Source organism: Vanacampus margaritifer, chromosome 1 (genome assembly GCF_051991255.1).
Source record: "Vanacampus margaritifer isolate UIUO_Vmar chromosome 1, RoL_Vmar_1.0, whole genome shotgun sequence".
NCBI lineage: Eukaryota > Metazoa > Chordata > Actinopteri > Syngnathiformes > Syngnathidae > Vanacampus > Vanacampus margaritifer.
The window spans coordinates 6,682,446-6,702,487 of NC_135432.1; the positions used below are offsets into that span (position 1 = coordinate 6,682,446).

Here is a 20,042-nt window from a genome sequence, read left to right on the forward strand (position 1 = left end):
TAGCCAGCCGAAGTTCATTGTTTTTTTTTTTGCTCGCTACCGAGTAGCTGTTAAGTAGCAACAATCTTGCCTTGATCTCTGACTAGGCCTACACGCGGTAAGTGATGTGAGCCCAACAAAGCTTTTTGGCAGTTTATTATTAGTTTTGCTATTCAGTATGTTTTAATGAGGTGCAAAATGCATTGCAAAATTGCTTATATCAAGACTCGATGTTAAATTAGCAAATAGTAATATAAGGTATAATACCAACTTGAATCGAGCAGTATGCTCTTTTTTGGATATTTACTAACTCTGTAAATAAATTTGCTCAATATGTCGGAACTGGCGAATAGACATCAAATTCTTGTGAAAAGCTATAAAAATGGAGCCCCCTCGTAAATGAGCAGATGCAATGTTTTAAACATATTTTATACTCAACTCTCAACTCAACTTTAAACCAAACATTGCTGTATACAAAGTGCTGTACATGGAACAGAAATCGATCATGCAGTAAGGATAAGTAAAACAAGAAAACAAAACAAATACTTTAAGTAAGTATACAAGTACATAAACTTTATAAATTGATGACAAAATGAAGGTAAATCAGTGAGTGAATAAGTAAATAAATAAATAAAATAAAATGAGCATCAATTTCGTAACACAGAATACAGCACATACACGCCACAAAGCACCAAAACAATGCTAAGTCTCACGGTGAGCCAAAAGCCAAAGAATACAAATTTTAAGTTTTAAGACGGGTTTTAAAAGTAGCTCGAGAGGGAGATTGCCTAATATTGAGCGGAAGGTTGTTCCAAAGGGAGGGACCGGCAACTGCAAAGGCTCGATCCCCTCTAAGCCTCCGCTTTGTCCTCGGTACCTCCAATTTTGTCTGGTCTGGTGACCTGAGGCTCCAGGCAGGTGCCTAGGGGTTCAAGAGCTCAGCGAGGTAAGGTGGAGCAAGACCATTTAGAGATTTAAAAACAAATAAAAGAATCTTAAAATGGACCCTAATTTGCACAGGCAGCCAGTGAAGAGAGTCCAGGATAGGGGTTATAGAATAATACTTTGTAGGTTTAAGTAAATGGCAGCTGATAAAGATTAAGACATTCAAGACCTTTAAAATTGGCTTGATTATAGTATCATAATAATAGTGTTACTGTGGCTGTTGCAGTTTCTGCTAATGCTAAGCAGTTGTTAGTCATTAAAGCTCTGCTTCATTATGGTTAGCATGAGTGTTGCCACAAAGGGAGAAACAAGCAGTAGGCAGCATGTAATTGCAGGTATGTGCAGCAAAAACATGCAATTATAAATTTACAGGAGCTATTTTGTGTATTCTTCTCGCTTCAAATTCACAGAACGACTCCTGCAGCTTTCCTCAGCAGTGTTGTTTTCACGCGGGCCTGTCATGTACTGTGGGTAGCTAGCGGCGACTCCAGTGTCACTGTGAGGGTTGAGGTCAGGTCAACCCAGTTGGCCACCCAAAGCAGCACAGCAGATGATGCAAGGTCAAGGGTCATGACGTCTCCTCTCACCTGTCTATTCTCCTCAATAGCACAAGTGGAGGATAAAATGGCAGATGTGTGAGAAAGTGAAGACACAAAAGTAAACACATATGTCGAATGAAGATCTGTCCCGTCTTAAACGTTCTGTTATGGGTCGGGACCACAAAGTTGTATAACGCTTTGGTTGATTAGGTGGCGAGGTTCAGAGCTGCCACCCAGACTCTGAGGTTAACTGGTTTGGTTTTTGCGGCCAGATTCTTTGGTGAGAAGTCCCCCTTTGTTAGTTAAAGGCAGACCTCAAGTCACATTCCCACACACGCTCACTGTTTGGACACACATCTACTTCAAATGTGAAGCAACACAGTCACCCTGAAACACACATCTCGGTTGTTTGCACTCCTTTTCCAGACAAATGAGCTCAATATTTAGGTGGGAGGGTCCAAGAGAAAAGGGCACAAAAGAAAGTAATTCAGGGGGTCTGTTCTTAAGACAAATGACTCGAGAAACGGCCACATGGCCGCTGGACTTTTCTCTCTCTGGGGAACAAGACGGAAAAAACGAGTTGACAAGACATGAAGATATAACAGACAACAAGAACTACCACCAAAAAAACAAACAACTGAGTATAATCTAACCAAACCGTGACACGTTGCCCTTGAATTCGAATGGAAGCGTTGATGATATTTAATGTAACCAGGCCAATGTTGGCCTGAAATTTCTTCCAGGTATGAGATCGTTTGGCATTAAGCAAGCCAGGTTCCAAAAGTGTCCGTTCAAAAGGCCAAACAAAAGCAACTTGAATTCCATTGTTACAAGTTTATTAATCCATTATGGCTTCCTGCAGATTTTTCATTCGAATTGCCGTATGATACAGCTACAGTACAATTTGAAGTTGATAAATAAATAGTCAAAATACTGTCACCAAAACAAACCCCATATTTTGTCAATTTTCTCTGATGAACAAAGCATTCAAAACCTTTAAAACACGAGACGCTGCTCTTGGGCAAATGGTGAAAGACCAAAAGCAAATCAATGAATGGATGACCACAAGAATTCACAAAAACATCCAAGAAGCTGCTTTTTCATTCTTTACCTGAGGATACTTGGGAGTAATTAGCAGTTTTAAATCAATATTTAGTGATTCACGCTTGCTCATTTGGAGCACAAAGGCCAGACAGTTCTAACATTGTCCATGGCCGAGGGGCACAATCTTGACCACAGACTCACCTTACATTCCCACAACACAGCAAAATGTTTGACAACAACATGAACACACACAGATTAAGCCGTTTTGCCGAGATATCCAATAAATGGTGGGAAAAAAATAATTGAGAGCCCCTAGTCTACACGTTGGTTTTGCCGGAGTCAAATGCAGTGCTACAAAAACCAAGACCATGAACATTAGAGCTCGTCAACAGCAAAATCTCCATGCTGTCATCGTGGATTCTTTCGGACAACTCTCCAAGCGAACTGCTTCACGGAGACCGTTCGGAAAATCAGAATGTTGTTGTTCTTCTTCATGGTCTTCTTCTTAACTCATTAACTCGCAGCCATTTTTACTGAAATAACCCCCTTCACTCCCGGCTGATTTACTGGATTTTGACTGATTTTGCAAGGCCCACAGAATATTGTGTTCTATTGTTATAAAAACATTGAACCCACTAAAAGAAAGAGGAATCAGGAAAAAAAAAAGTATATTTGTAACTATTTCCGTTTTGCAGCAATTAGCATTAGAATATAGCTAAGTTTCATCATTATTCACAAATCTGTTTAGAACTGTGGGTAAATTAGCTTTTTGCAACGTGGTCCTGGTTGATCTCTTATACCCTACTGCCACCTGCTGGCCGTTTTTGTAATAACTACCATTGCTTCAAGCGTTTTCTTCAGTTCAGAGGCTGCATCAAAGCCTTCTGTATGCCCTAGCATTAAAAAAAAAAAAAAAAAAAAACTTAAAAACGTATAAATACGTTTTGGGGACCATGGTAATATTTAAAATAGAACGTATGGATACGTTTTTGAGAGCAAATGAGTTAATAGTCTTCTTTTTTATCTTCATTGCTGTCATGGTCTTAGAACGATAGCTTAAGATAGCTTTAGATAGCTTTATTGTCTGTTCCAGGTCAAAACAGAAATGTCATAATGTCTTAATAGAGGTGTAAATCCCCCCCAAAAAAGACCATCAAAAAAAAGAAAAGTCAACCTCTACATCACGTAAGTTCATCTAACGCGGGGGATCATGAACGTATCACCCATGAAAAGTGAGGGAACACTAGCAATGTTTTTATCACTGTTGGCCTCACATTCATTTTTTTGTGAACTAACTTGTGGTGCAGCAGCGTCGAGATTTCCCACGTCTCGTCCCAAGTTATGTGGACCCTTGAGACATATGTCTTCACTGTCTGTCTCGTCACTTTTGACTGAGGTTTTAGTTGCTTATTTTCATCCGTCTCTTACATTTTTTCCCTTTTATTTTGGTCCATTTCCAAGAAATCCCCCTCAGAAAGACGGCCCTGGTCCATGCCTCCAATACTCTTTCTTCATCTCGGTTCAGCAGGCTATGTAAACACACTGGGTGGACTACAGCTGGCGGGACATAATGTGTGGCTGTGGGTGCGTTCATATTTATGTGAGAGCATGCAGGCACATGCATGGTAGAATCAGGAGTGATGAGACGTATATCAAGTGAGGGGGAAGCAGGATTTGTGTGCGTACAGTACGAGCGGCGGGGGTCGCGGGCCATTGGAGCTGGTGGCGTATTGAATGGCTCGTTAAGTTTGGCCGTGCTCGTGTGCACGCGCGCAGCTGTGCGCGGCGGCCGCAGTCACGACTGCACAGGGACGAGGGAGTCAACCTGAGACCTGCCCAATCAAAGTATGCGTTAAATCAGAGTTGCAGCTGTTGTGTGTTGGAGGCTCTGCGTGTGTGAGTGTTGGCACGCCTCTCTCCAAAGTGCCGCAAATTTTGTGTTTGCGCAAGGAAATACCTTGACAGGTTTTTGGAACACCCGCCCGGGTACCCCCTCTCAGTCTCCTGCTTTCTTCCCACTCTTTTTTTCTCCATCTCCCCTCTTTCTTTGGTGTAGCTTTTGGTGTTGTTTTACACTCGCACGCCCTTCCTTTAGCTTGAAGCAACAGTCTTGCTCTCAGTATAGTGTTGTGTAACTGCCATCACAAAGTCTTTTAAAGAAAACAGGTTCGATTAACGACCTGAGACTTCATTCTATGACAGCAATGATCATTTGATGTCCAAAAATAAATGGTGACATAACAAATTTTTGCTCCCTATGACAATAAACATGTGCTCACTGGTTATTCCTTCTACCCGCCAGGTTTTTTAGTCGCACTCATCTTCATCTACTGCCTGTTTTTTTCCACACCATTTAGACAGTTTAAGACCAGGGAAAGTGCTGCTTGCTTTCGTTTGTGTCCCCTGTCATCATTTGTTACATTCCACATAACTTATAGACCTCTATTTTCCTAGACAGCGCACGGCACTAATGCCGTCAAATCCTGATTTTCGCATTAGCGCAAGACTCACTGTCCAATTTGGCAAACCATTTTCCACCAAGCTCCGCCCAGATTGGTGCAACAGGAGTATCTTGGTGATGCGCCTTACTAAGTGACAATTCAGTGGCAGAAAGTTGAGCTAAACCTTAGACCTTCTCAGACCACATCTAAAAAAAAAAACTAAAAAAAACAGTTCAGGGTAGACAATTGTTCTAACGCAGCATATATCGTTCATAAATATGTGAACAGTAATCAAAGCTTCTTGTATTAGAGATTTTTAATCACCCATTGGCAACACAGCTATGGGGTGTGCAATCTCCAAATATCCACTTCACGGTGCAGATGTGCTTCTTCCATGTGAAGATTCTAGTGCACAACTAGCGCACTGCATTAAAGGGAATGAAAAGAGCCACTTAGATTGGCCATGATTGAAGTCGACTCTGACCACTCCCACAGCGGCCCTCCCTCTCAAAGATTGGCCGGCCTTGCCCTTGTTTGCAAAATTACAAACATCATGTCTAACCTGCCTCACGCAGGATTTACGGCAATCAAATCAAAAGTCGAGAATTCATTTGTAAATACAGACGCTCCCCTACTTACGAACATTCGTGTTACGAACAACGGTACATACGAACATGTCTGCGCGCATGCGCGCATGTCAAAAAATGTTCGGAAAGAGATGCTGTAAGTTAGATTTTTTATTGCGCACCTTTTTCCGAGTACTGTAGTGCTTCTTTCCGCCGCTAATACCGACGCTTGGCGCTGTGAGAGCTCACCCAGCATTGGAGGCTCAGCAACGTGTCGAGGAGGAGGAAGAAGAAGAAACGCCTGTCGCTCATAGATAAAGCCATCGCACTCTTCGAGCAGCAAGACCCAAATATTGAACGTTGCACAAAGGTTGCAAATCAATTGAATGATGCCATACAGTGCTACCGCATCATTTATGATGAAAAAAGAAGAAAACTGTGCAATCGTAGTTAGATCGCTTCTTTCGGCCAGTTTCTAGTAAATCCTCCAAGGAAGATACTCATCAACCCTCATCTTCTTCTCCTCGACCCTCAACTTCTTCCTACATTGAAGTTACGGAGTAACTTTTGAAGCCCATTCCAGCGACGACGAAGAACCTCTCATGATATAAAATCCTCCTCTTCCTCCTCCTCCATCAAATCCTTAAGCATCGAGTACATCTTCCAAAAGTAAGTTAAACTTCATTTTATTTACCTTATTACGTACATGTACATACTGTGTGTGTCTCTCGCTCTCTCTCTCTAACATACGTAGTACAGTACTGTACGTATTCTCTTTAAACATAAATTATAATACAAAATATAGCACTGAAGCAACTTACGAACAAATTCACCTTACGAACGATCGCTCGGAACGTAACTCGTTCGTAAGTTGGGGAGCGTCTGTACTTTGTGGCTAATAGTCTTGGGGAAAAGAATTGACCATATGAGACACCTTGACTAAATACTAGCAAACGATGATACCATAATAAAAGAATAATAAAAAATGACATTGTAGTAGGTGGTGTCGTAACTGCTTGTCCCTGGTTCTTGAAATGTGATCACAACTTTGGAGACGCCGGGTTCGACTTGTCAACTTAACATAATACGTTTGAAGTTGTCATGGTAACGCAAACTGGGCGCGTTGACAAGCAGCATAACAGACGAAGAGGGAAAGTGACGCCTTAACTAGTTTAGTGTTGAAAGGTCAAAGTCAGGCCTTGGATTTGAAATTGAAATGAAGTCTTGCTTTGGCACAGCTCCCATTTAATAGCTCTCGAGAGTGTCTGTAATGTTTTTGTGTGTGCTGCAATTTATATGGCATATTTGAGTTGTCTGGACACACACAATGGGTACAAAAACTTTACACACCCCTGCTAAAATGCCAAGACCAAGACAGTATTTTCATTTTTTTCCCCACCATTAATGTGACATTAATCCTGTGCAATTGAATTGAAACAAAGATTATGTTTTTTCAAGATCAAACAATCAAATGATTGACACCTTATGCCTTTCATTGGTTGTTTTCCACTCTGGTGCGCGGGTTTATGAAACTCAAATCAAAGGCGCAAGATGGGGCCAGAGTGGCCTGATTTTTTTTCACAGACCATTTTATTAATATGCTACTATCAGGTCATACTGACAGTGTTAACAAATATGACAATTATTAAAAAATATATATATATTTATTTATTTATTATTGTTATTGCCAACTCTCTTATTAACGCACATCTTTTTTATTTGATCCCATACTGTGTCACATGTCTTTAATTAATCATGTAAAGATGAATAACAAACACATGCTCATTAGCTTCACTCCTCAGGTTGCCAAATTATGTTGTACATGCGTAAAAGGCATGTTCTTGGTGAGCTGCTGACATTGCACTGCATGCGCTGCTGGCCCAACAAGAATTTACCAAGAAGGCTCTTCCAGAAGTCTAAATATTTGTTGAATGTAACAGCTCAATTAGTAATAATGTACACCATACAAATGTTTGTTTAAAAAGGAAATGTGTATTTATCCAGAACATTTGTTTTTCGTCCCAGCAGTGTGTTGGGGGTCAGTGTCCAACATGCGTTTGCATTACATTATTTTTGAAAAAACATGACATTTCACAATGACGTAGTGTGAGAGTTGGACGTAGATGCTCATATTATCTTTGTTTTTGTCTCAGAGTTTGATATATTAACATGCTCCTGGAAAGCGAACTAACAACCAGACACCTGAAAAACAAGAATCATGCAACAGTCACTTGAATATGAAGCTGTATTATGTATTTAACCAAAACTAGGGTGAAGACTTCGTATTTATAAAGTGGTGCCATGAGATCCGAGTGACCCAACTGAGGGTTTTTTTTTTCCATACGAGCCATTGTTCAAGTGGCAGTGAACTCAACTCAACACATTTGACAGTATTATCAGCAAGCAACACTTTGAAGAATCTTAAACAATTCTTCATAAAAGAGGCTTCAAGCTGTTTAATGCAGCTCCCAGTTGAAGTTTACTGTAAAACTGAAACTACATGTTGTGTATTTAAAACCACCATATCATAACCTTTCAGTCTGCTATCTTAATAGTGCTGAATCGCATCTGTTGCAGTGCTTTAAACCCTTTAAGCAGTGGCGTGAACATAAATGTTGCACATGTGACAATATAACAGTAGTCACATTCAGATTTTGAAGTTTATTTCAAACTTGAGTCAAAACAAAAACCGCAAAAACAAAGCAAAAAACGACTATATAAATATTCCAAATGAAAACAACATGCACAGCTAGCCCGAAAAGTAGTAGGAAGAAGACAAACTTATTTAGATCCTACCAACGGCTTCACATTACCAAATATAAATATATATATACGTTCACAAATTAAATATACACATCGCGTAATTTTGTACATAAAATTACAGTATGCCCGCATGCATCATTCTCTCTTCTCTATACTGTACACATAACTTTACAAATACACACTGTATGCTACATGTATTCTCCCTTATAATATACCCCATTTGCATACTCTTTTGAAATTATTTATGTTTGGAGGTTGTTTTAATTCCTCACTCATTCTGTTCCACAGTTTCACACCACAAACTGAGAAACACAAACTTTTCAAGTTTTCCGTATATTATTTAACCTCTATGTCAAATGACAAATTTTATGGCTGTACTGATGAGCTGACAAAAGATTTGAGGTGTTATTATTCAATATGGCTGCGGGCGGACGGATTTATTTTAATTTTTGTTCATTGCAATGCGAGCATTCCAGGACACGCTGGAGAGACTATGTCTCTCGGCTGTCCTGGGAACGCCTTGGGGTCCCGTCGGATGAGCTGGCTGAAGTGGCTGGGGAGAGGGAAGTCTGGGCTTCCCTGCTAAAGCTGCTGCCCCCGCGACCCGACCCCGGATAAGCGGAAGAAGACGGACGGACGGCAATGCGAGCAGTCACGGAATGAATTAAACTTGTATCCCCGGGCACCACTTTAGTTATCTTACTTACTTACCACCTTGGCTCTCGTGAATCTAAGCATCACAGCTGATGAAGCTGTCATAGCATGTCATCCTGTAATTGTGGACCATTTGGACGTGACCAAATGAAGGCCGCTGCTGTTTTTCAGGACGGCCCAGACCGAAACAGGAAGGAGTGGCTGTCTGCCAGTGGCGAGCTGCAGGTGCAAAGCATCGGGTAGAGAGTTGTCCTTCCCCAGCTTCCCGATGGAGGTCACAGCCCCAACTGAACGTCTACTGTTACTTCCAAAACTACAAGGCCACAGCATGCTTTCCTAACTCTTCCACTCTTGCTTCACCAAGCTCCCGCCTAATTCGTCCCGTCGTTTCAAATAAACAATATATACACTCTAAAGCGTATCGCACACATACTGCGCGTTCTCCCCTCACTCGCTCTGCAAGTTGGCCGACGCCAGAGAGAGTTTCATGGCCAGAGTGTGTTGTGACAGTGTGAAAGGCACAGGAAGGAAAGGCTGCGCTTCCTCTGATGCTCCTGCTGATGTGGACCCGGCGAGATAAGAACACACACATGCATGCATGGATGCACACACAGCCACAAACTATACAATCACAGCACAAAGACACACTGTCGGCGCTAACACCCCCGCCTCATTTTCCAACCCCTCACCACAGATCAGATTCCTGTGGCCTTAATCAACCTCGGCCTCGCACCATTTGGATACGTTCTTGTCTCAACAATTGACACACGCAAAGTGTTTGAACTGGCAGCTTGAGACGAACACTGCAGGCTGTTAGGGTTAAGTAAGTAAATAATCACGACACAAATTAACACCCAACTGTTCGGGTTAGTGATACAAAGCAATCACCCTGCCTGCTCCGGATAAAAACATCTCAACTGTAGCTGGACCAAAATGTGTTTAATGTAAAATTACTGTAAGTGAACAACTTCCTAGAAAGCATACCCGGACGACAACGTCACTGAGCGTCTCTTTATTTTCTGTATGTGTGTGCGTGCGCTTCTGTAAGACCCTCTATCTGATGATGCCCTTCTAATCCCCAAAGTGATGTGTCATGAATATGGAGTTTAAGACACAAATCCCCGGGGATGCACCAGCTATAGATAGCTCGCACACACACTGAATGCTCGTCTTCACCCGCAACACTCTGATGATGACCCTTGTGACGTCGCGAGGCTGTAACACAGAAATGTCACTCGGAGGTGAGTATAGTGGTGCCTTATGAAACAATGGACCTGAAATTAGCGTGAACATTTTCAAATATGATCCATTGTTCGACTTTCTTTTGTTTTGACCTACAAGCAAAAATTTAAGATACAACAATGCAGTTTAGCAGATAGTCAACAATTTTTCAAAAAGATTCTTCAAGTTGTTTAATAATGCCACTCCCACTTGTAGTATACTATTAATTTAAACATAAACAGATAGTTGCAGCTTGTTTTTAAAACATAGATTAGCTTCATGCTAACAAATTATGCAAAACGTCATAGACAGGCTAATGAATAGCATATGTGTGGTTTTGTTATAGTGCTGTAAGCACCAGAGTCAGTCTTTTTTTCTTTGTGTCTCGAGATTATTACTATTTGTTCCCTCACTTTTTCCTCAGGTGAATTTCTGGGAAGTAGAGGACGTAAAAATATTTGTTTTGGGGACAAGTTACGCTTCTGCTGAGCCATAACAAAGCCACCACACAATTCCTTGAAGTATACTATTAATTTTCACAGAAACAGACAGTTACAGCTTGTATTTGAAACATAGATTAGCTTCATGCTAACAAATTATGCAAAACATCATAGACAGGCTAATGAATAGCATATCGGTGGTGTTGTTATAGTGCTGTAAGCACCAGAGTCACTTACAGTAGTTGTGAAAGTCTTTTTTTCTTTGTGTCTCGAGATTATTACTATTTGTTCCCTCACTTTTTCCCCAGGTGACTTTCTGGGAAGTAGAGGACGTAAAAATATTTGTTTTGGTGACGAGTTACGCTTCTGCTGAGCCATAACAAAGCCACCACACAGTTCCCGCCCTTCTAACCACTTGTTAACTTTGTAAATATAATAAGAAAAATAGCAGCATAAATCAAGAATACAGTAAATGTGGCGGGGTGGGGGGGGCTAGTAATTTCTGAAGAACCCGCGAAATAGCGAGGTACAACCCAAGATAGAGCCCGTAATGAATGAATTTTGGACCCAAATACAAATCCGCGATACAGTGAATCCGCGATAAGTGAACCTCGAAGTAGCGAGTGTCCACTGTATTGCAAGAAAGCAAATCAGTTTAGCTTAATGCTAATTAGCATTTATGTTGCAGTTTTTTAACCCCTTAAACAATGGATTGAACACAACTGGTTCAGCAACATGTAAGCAGCTAATGTAACAATTCACAGTTGTATTCCTTATCCTCCCCAAAGAACGATTAATATTAGTGTTGCACTGAGATCAGAGAAGGTTTGATATGTGATTATGAACCCCACTTGAGTTCAAGAAAGAACTGATAGCCGAAACGGATCAGTGGCATTTTGACTTTCCATTCATTTCAAAGTAAATAGATGATTTGAGATACGAAGTTTTTGAGTCCTGAGTGTGGTCACACAGCAAATTAAACTTGTATCTCAAGGCAGCACTTTACATACATTAACACTGTGGCATTCTCAGAATTTCCTGTTGAGATTTTTTTTGTTAATCTGACCACACAAAAAATACGGCAATAAACCTGAAATATCGTTCAGTGCCAAAACATTTTGGCCCCATACATCATGTGATTGCAATTAAGTTGTGCGGTGTCACATAAGATAAATGACCATCTTGTGTAAATTTGCTTGTGTGTAAACGTGCGGCGCGTTTTGGCACGAGGACCCGGCGCTTCTGGAAGCTCTTTAGGTTTAATTGAAAGCAGTAAGATGGAAGTGTGTGTTCCTCTGCTTATTACGCTGGAGAACACACACGTACTACATAGGTGATAAAAGTAGTAATGTGAGTGAAATTGCAATCTCTGCTTTAGTTTGACACATACCAATGTAAGCACACACACGCGGGCATGCCAGCCCATGTGGCTCGGGGGTAGTAAAACCAACAACCAGCAACACGTCTCCTGAGCTCGAGTGCCGGGTGAGCCAAAAGAATGCACAGCCCTCTGCATCACTTTTCTCTTGATCTGCTCTTTTCTCTCTTTTTTTGTGTCTGTTTGTCATTGTCTATCTTCTGCTCGGTTGTGAGGCCCTGCAAGAGAAAGGCCCTGTTGTATAAAGAGCTTGTGTTGGCATCCCTATGCGTATTTGTGTGTTCCCGGTGTGCCAACGGAACCAGTTTGATGAGTTTGCCCTTGGGACGGAGGGAGGAAGTGAAGGCAAGGCAGAGGGGAAGTGGCCTGGAATGAGGGAGGAGGTGTAAGGATGAAAAAAAATGCTTATGAAAAGCAAAGGGATGAAGGTAGAGACAATCCTCTGCATTTAATCAGCGTACGTGACCGTGCGTGCGTCTCCCTCTGTCCTCCGTCTTTGCGTTCCCTCCGGGGTTCAGCGGGGCGCCGTGTGAGGCCCACAAGCGGCGTTTCGCCCGGGCCTGGATTTGGAGCAGGGCTGCTCTCGGGTTGAGCGGGATCCAGCACCCCCGAGGGCCCGTGCGGAGGGAGTGGAGGTGGCAGAGGGGAAGAGCAGGCAGAGCAACACAATTCTGGATCACCTTCAAAGGGTTCCCATCCCAACGGAGGGACTGGATTCCTCTGTGGAGGGAGTGAGAGAAAAGGGGGAGGGTGTGGAGGGAGACACGGAAGACTAGAGACGAGGGGAATCTGTGGAAAATGATTCAGGTTAGAACTTCTCGCCCACTCCTTTCCACCCTCCCTCGGTTTCACTTGCTGTGGCGTGCACGCACTTGCCCTCCATGCGGAAGATGATCTATTGAAGAGGAGGGACGGGGAAATGTGGCCTGCACAAAGGCATCGTTGTGTCTCTTCCTTGCGCGGCGGCCGTGTGTGCATGTAGGCCAGCAGACGCGTGTGTGTGTGTGCGACGTGCGTGTATGTGTGTGTTACAAGGATGTGTAAGACTTTACTTTCTAGATCAGGAATGGGCAACTGGCAGCTCACAGGCCGAGTGGCCCCTTGATTAACTTAAAAAAAGGTTATATAAATAAATCATATTAATTTATTTTTTTACAACCCCCCCCCCCCCCCCAAAAAAAAAACTTTAAAATACGCTGATGAATATTAAATATTATAACACGGGGGAAATAAAGAAATAAATTATGGGAAAAAATAAAGAAAAAAATTCAGAGAATATATGAATCTGCGGGCGCAAGGGGCAACTGTAGTTTTACATTGTAATGTCACCATTCACCAGTAGAAGGCAGACATTGCTTAGTTGGACTTACACTGAATCCTATACTGACCTATACCAAAACGTGAGTAGGCCTAATATTTTTTTGCAGATTTGCAATGATATGCGGGACAAACATAGTACTATAGTTAATATTCCAATGCATGAGTTTTTATGGAAAAACAAGCGCACAAAATAAGTTCTTGCACTTAATGTTTGTTTTCATTTGAGCCATCTTTGAATGTAACTTTGTTATGCAAGAGAGGCCTTTGCGCTCAGGAAAAATATACAAAAACAAAACACATCACAATATGTGGTTATTGTTTCTTTGCGTCAAACCCTTTGTTGTTTAGTTAGAATAGTGGATGTTATTATTGTTTAGAGTTGTGTCACTGCGTTATAGGTCACTGTGTTTTGAATGGGCCAGGGGGGTCATTGTGTTTTGGATGTATTATGATTATGCAGTTACTATGTCTCTTAAGATTATAATGTGATCATGTCGATGTTTTAGCCATATCAGCCACTCTAAGTTTGCCACATTTTATGCACTCACCATGTTCCTTCTGATTATAATGATAAGGTGGTCACTGGTCAGTTGCTATGCTCCTTGTGATGATGAAGTCAGTTGCTATGTAGTTTCTATGTTCCTGTAATTGTCAATCTTATTTAGGTTTTGTATTTGTGGCTCTTTTTAGTCATATAAGTCTTTATTCCATCATATCATATAGAATTGTGCACTGCCCTAGCGATAGTTAGCGATAGGTTGTTTAGTCGATGTTTCCTAGCGGAGGATTTCCCTGCATCCAGCCATCTCAAGATTTAGTAGTCAGCGCAAGATTTCTTAGTCAAGGTTTTTCCGTGAAGTGTTTTCTTCACGGCCATCCACATCCAGTCCTGCTTTCTGTTGTTATTTTGTATCTTTGCCTATAAATACTCTGTGTTCCAACTCCTGTGTCCTGTCTGTTTTTAGATCCAAATTCTGCACCTCTGTGACAGTGGATCTTTCATACAGTACATGCATTGAGAAATGTATTACGAAAAATGAAATATATTAAGCGCAAGCATTTTATATGCATGCACATATTTTATTCATATATAAAGTGGCATTTTTGTCATACATCTGATTCAGAAGTGTGTGTATAATTACGTGGTCCCCCAGTAGCACTGATGAAAAATTGTGGCCCCCTCCAGAATTTCTATTGCCAACTCTGTTCTCGGGCCTCCCTCTCACCTTCCAGTGTGTCCTAACGCATGCATGGGCACTCTCCAAAATGCCCCCCAGACTTACAGTGGACGATTGCAAATCAACCCTGTCATTTGCGTCCACATTTTAACTTCTCACACACAAAAAAAAGACTTTTTAAAGTGCTTATAAAATTGCATATTAACTTTCAAGTAAGTTTGAGGGCAGATAGTAAACTTTTTAAGCTTGTGTCACTGTGTGTGCATCAGGGACAGACTTTGATCCCGAGTGTGGGTCAGTAGTTTGTTTAGCATCAATTAGAGGCTCTGTGTTCCTCAATGCAAGCGTGAAGGGAGAATTAACGTGCAGTGGCACATTCCCACCAGCAGACAACACACTGCACCTCAGCTGGAACCTTCCTTCGTGGGTCCGTCCATATTTGTGCCTGTGCACATGTGGATAAAACATGTATCCTGTATAGACTCATCATTTCAATTCAAGTATTATTTCTTCTTTGCCCCGCCTCTGTCTTTCTCTTTGCTTTCCTCCCGCCTCTGTCAAGGACTATGGTCTGACCACAGCCATTTCCCTTTGCAGCGCAACACACAGCGCATAGTTTCCATAAAACATGCATTTAACGGGAGAGACGATACATAGATTCTGGACAAAGTAAAGACAACACAGACTCAAGGTTTCCTGTTCTGCTCGCAAAGTCTGAAAAGCACATGTTCACTGGCTCCACTCTTCAAACTGTCTCGTTGAAGACCATTCAAATACTGGGCTTTATTTATAAGCATGTCTTGGGAACATTGGAGGCATAATGTAGGCAAAGTCACATTATCTAAAACGGTGCATTTATATTGCAGGGCCCTGGCTGTCACATGACCAAAGTTGTATTTTTAAGCAAGTAGATTTCATTCATTACCTTTAAATTAATCAGTCATTTAAAAAAACACAACCAAGGAAAAATCTAACTGAGAAAAGCTCTTCTTTACAAAACAAAAACATACTTTATCCAGAAAATCTTCATGACTCCAACAAGTGACATTTGCACCATTTACCGGTCGATTTACGTTCCTACCCTCACCTATGGTCATGAGCTGTTGGTCCCAAGATACAAGCGGCCGAAATGAGTTTCCTCCGCAGGGTGTCCGAGCTCTCCCTAGAGATAGGGTAAAAAGCTCTGTCATCCGGGAAGGACTCGGAGTCAAGCCGCTGCTTCTCCACGTTAAGAAGAACTAGTTGGGGTGGCTCTGGCATCTGGTGTGAGGTGTTGCGGGCATGTCCCATTGAGAGGAGGTCCCGGGAAAGACACAGGACACGCTGGAAAGACATTGTCTCTCAGCTGGCCTGGGAACGCCTTGGGATCCCGCCAGAGGAGCTGGTTGAAATGGCTGGTGAGAGGGAAGTCTGGGCTTCCCTCCTAAAACTGCTGCCCCCACGACCCAACCCTGGATAAGCAGTAGATGGATGGATGGATGGATTGATGGATGGACGTTGAGGTTTCCTATCTCTACGCCTCCATGCAAGCTGTTCTTCCATGTGTTTCAGGTTGCTTCCATGCATCCGGCCCTGCTTTCTCAATCGAGAGTTTTTCCATCAAGTGTTTTCTTTGGGGACATCTGAATCCATCCCTGATCTCTGTTGTTACTTTGTACTTTTGTACGGTATATAAAGATTCTCTGTTTCCCAACTCCCTGCGTTTGGGTCCTAACTCGGCACCTCACGTGACATTTACCAGTCGAAAGTAGTAAACTGAGCTGAACTCGGCCCAAATATGTGAAAGACATTCTGGACATTTGCCAACTTGCAGATTGCAAATACCTTCATGATTAGATTCAGAATTGTATAAATATCAGTATGATTAAAATGTGTTAAATGTCTCAAAACAAAGTAACAAGCGGCCTCTAAAAATAGTTGTGAGGTGTCAACAGATCCAGGCCTGTTAGTAAAACCTTGTTTACATTTTTTTTTTTTACATAGAAAAAAGATGCATCCTGTTCATGCTGGTTCAACATTATTGTGTTACAAGTGATTAGAAAATGCGTAACCCTCTTAGGGATTACTGGATTGAATCCATAGCCAGGAAATGCACCACATACAGGCACCACTTTACCATAATCCCACTGTTTGCCACTTTGATATGTCTTTTCTCTTTTCTACTCTCACTGCATATGTGTCAAACTTCTTTTTGCTTCTTCCGCACTTTTCCGCTTTTGACGGGATGCCTAGGAGAGAGTTTTCGTGGCTTTGCCAAAGTAGGCCCCACTTCCCCACTCTCATTTGGAGCCAGTTTCTGCTCTCGCTTGTAAATGGCGAGATAAGTGTGGTTTACCCGTCGCTGGGGTGTAAGGTGCACTCAGCACTGCCCTGACATGTCTGTGCCAAAGCCCAACAGGGGTGTAATTACCTGAGACTAGGTCAGCACTTTAGGCAGGGTAAAAATACCTCCCGACTTGTAGAAGACAGGGCTGTGCCTTGCAAAGGGAATCCTCTCACACATTCAGTGCTCATCTTGTTCTGTCTTTTATCTAAGATGAAGCGTGACACTGCAATCGGTCACCTTCTTGACTCACAGACAAAACATTTCCATCTTCTCCATGCAAAGGTCTGACCTAGAAAAGTGGAGACGGCCGGCGTTCCGCCCTCGGAGTCCAGTACCTTTCCACGCTCCCGTTCAAACCGTTCACACCACATCTGTCTTTTCTGCCCTCTGAGTTAAGGACAGCGAGGGCCAAGCAGACACAGAGAGGACAGCTCTGCACCAATCAGGACACGGCGACAGCTTGTCTCAATTAAATGGTATGTGCTTATGCCGCAAATCACAGACACATGTTTCTCCTCTGCCCTCCCACCCTCCCTCGCCGTGGCTGCTGCCTTGCTTCTCCACTGCCTAATGCAGTGTAATCACCCTCATTACCTAATGAGACCCTACTGTGCACACACATCCCCTGACTCTCCCCTTCGACATTTCACTCGTCTTACCGGCGCAGTAAATGGCAGCCACATGCCCTCGAATGGACAACTATTAAATTGTATATCGTTGGCGATTAAAAAAAAACAAAAAACACTGTAATAGCACAATCATAGCATTGTAGTGTGCATTATCAACAGGACAGTGAGCAATGCATTAAGCCGGCATGCAGCTGGGGAAGGGCGAACCCCCTCATTAGCTTCCTTCAATGTATCTACTTCCTCTAATCTCTTACAATAACATAATCTCTTTAAAAGTGCTGCAGCTCAAGTCCAATCTGCCTAAAACCTGACACGTGATGAAGGTCAATCCGCAGTAAACCTTAAACTGCGGGGTCCAAACAATTGCTCCACCAACCCCCACCCCGACAGTGTAAAGTACGGTCTAGTGTGGCTTGTACATTTATTTATAAATTGTATTTATTGTATTTCAATGTATTTATAAATTCATGAATATGTCTGTTTTTTGTTGTTTTTCTGGACCAATTAGCATGTTTTGAATTTCACTGATGCTTCGCGACAAATGGAAGGCGGAGTGCACTGTGTTGTTATCGAGACTAGTTGACCACGGACTGTACCCATGTCAATCCGGAGGAGTGGATGAGGCGGAAAAAAGTTATTATTGTTGTGTTTAAAACAGAAGGTCAGCTTTTGACGTATGACCTCATTTCCTGATCATTCACATAAAGTGCCAAGATGTGCCGGCGGTCCAGATTTTTAGCTCACTGGTAGCGCTCTGCACTCCCAAACCGGAGACTTGGTCATGGCGCAGGTTCAACAACCCCCCCCCCCCCCCAACTAACTAACTAAATTTCCACGGGATCACGGGAGGTTGGCTGTTTGAAAAGTACATTTTAGCACAAAATGAGTTGGCCTTTGTCATTATTTATTTATTTATTTGTTCATTTATCACGTAAGACTTCAAAACAGAGTTATGTTTTTTGATTTATTTTCCACTCATACAGAGGATTCATAAGTTAATTAAAATAGTTATAATGTATGCCATCTTTAAGTAAACTTTGAATATCATTCAAATATTTAGTGTTCTCTTTTTTGAAAATCAAAATATGGTCACCCTATGTTACATACTGCACATAATATTAGATTGCCTGAAGAGTAAAAGATATTAGCTCTTTTTTTGATTCTGACATGTATCTCCTTGCACATAACAAGCGTCACTGCCAAGTTTTTAATTTGAGCCTGGGCCCGGCTCCTGAGTAGCCCTCTGATCCCAGAGCAGTTTGTATCCCTTTCACAGCCTTCCTTCCATCGCAGCGCAGTAGTAGAACACAGTGCCGGCCCTTTTTTTAAAACTTTTTTTTTTTTAATGTTTTTCCATCGTGTCTCTTGCCTCCAAACCGCTTACAGATGTTGGCAGCAGGGAGCGTTGTGGCAACTCCAAACGAGGAAATCTAAATAGAGATCAGGCTGTAAAATATAGAAGAAGGCCCACAGAAAGACAAAACAAGAGGAGCACATTTGAAAGAGTGAAGAAGAAGAAAGCTCAGTATTAATGGAGAATTGATGTTGGAAAAGGGTAAGACCGCATTTTTTTACTTAAGCTGTTGAATTTTGAGTTTGGTTTCAAATGCGTTCAAATCCCTATTGAAGAAGGCTGACAAATAGACAAACGATAATAATGGACTTTTTACTTGAAAGAAATGCCCTCATATTTTAAAGGGGAAATCAACCTTAAACATTTCTTGACAATAAAATGTGACTTCACTAGTCTAAACATGACATTCAAATTAATATTACAATTGTGGAATATGAGTTATGAAGCAAAATCCAGCCATTTTTATCCATCTCAGGGGGCGGCCATTTTGTCACTTGCATTTTGACTGAAAGATGACATCACAGTTGCTCAGAGCTCAGGCAACGACCAATCACAGCTCACATGTTTTCTGAAGCTGAGCTGTGATTGGTTGTTACCTGAGACCAGAGCAACTGTGATGTCATTTTCACTCGACAGCAAGTGGCAAAATGGCCACCTGATGATATTGATTTTAAAAAACTGTTGAGATTTGCTGCTTAACGCAATATTAACAAGAATATTGTATTGTATTGTTGAGAGGAACCAGTTGAGGTGGCTCGGGCATCTGGTTCAGATGCCTCCTGGATGCCTCCCTGGGGAGGTGTTCCGGGCATGTCCTACCGGCGGGAGGCACCGGGGACAACCCAGGACACGCTGGACAGACTACATCTCTCGGCTGGCCTGGGAACGCCTTGGGATCCCGTCGGAAGAGCTGGGTGAAGTGGCTGGGGAGAGGGAAGTCTGGGCTTCCCTGCTAAAGCTGCTGCCCCCGCGACCCGACCCCGGATAAGCGGAATTGAAGACAGAACGGAATTTTGTATTTAGACTAGTGGGGCAGCATAGAACATATTATTGTCAATAATTTTTTTTTTTTTTTGGGGGGGGGGGGGGTGACTTCTCCTTTAAGAGTAGCCTGGCTGAATAATCTACTGAAGCTTTTCAAAGGCTGATAATGGATTCTATTCAAATGCAACATGCTCCAAAACAACAACTTCCTGTTCTCTTCTCCACTCAGTGGTCCCTTGGCAAGTTTTTCTGTGAAAATAGCATGCGATGTCATGTAAGAA

General features: G+C 42.2%; 2 long non-coding RNA genes across 3 annotated transcripts in view; both read left to right on the top strand.

Moving 5' to 3' along the window:
• LOC144057812 (uncharacterized) overlaps positions 1–9,457 on the top strand; it is a 243,209-nt gene extending 233,752 nt beyond the window's left edge. For both annotated transcript variants that reach the window (XR_013295329.1, XR_013295331.1), the window contains one exon: positions 9,103–9,457. This is a non-coding gene — a long non-coding RNA (uncharacterized LOC144057812). The remainder of the gene's footprint in view (positions 1–9,102) is intronic.
• A 620-nt stretch (positions 9,458–10,077) lies between these two features.
• LOC144057823 (uncharacterized) lies at positions 10,078–19,801 on the top strand. The gene is made up of 4 exons (XR_013295332.1): positions 10,078–10,172; positions 17,077–17,270; positions 18,810–18,978; positions 19,516–19,801. It is a non-coding gene; the product is annotated as an uncharacterized LOC144057823 (long non-coding RNA).
• Positions 19,802–20,042: the final 241 nt, after the last annotated feature.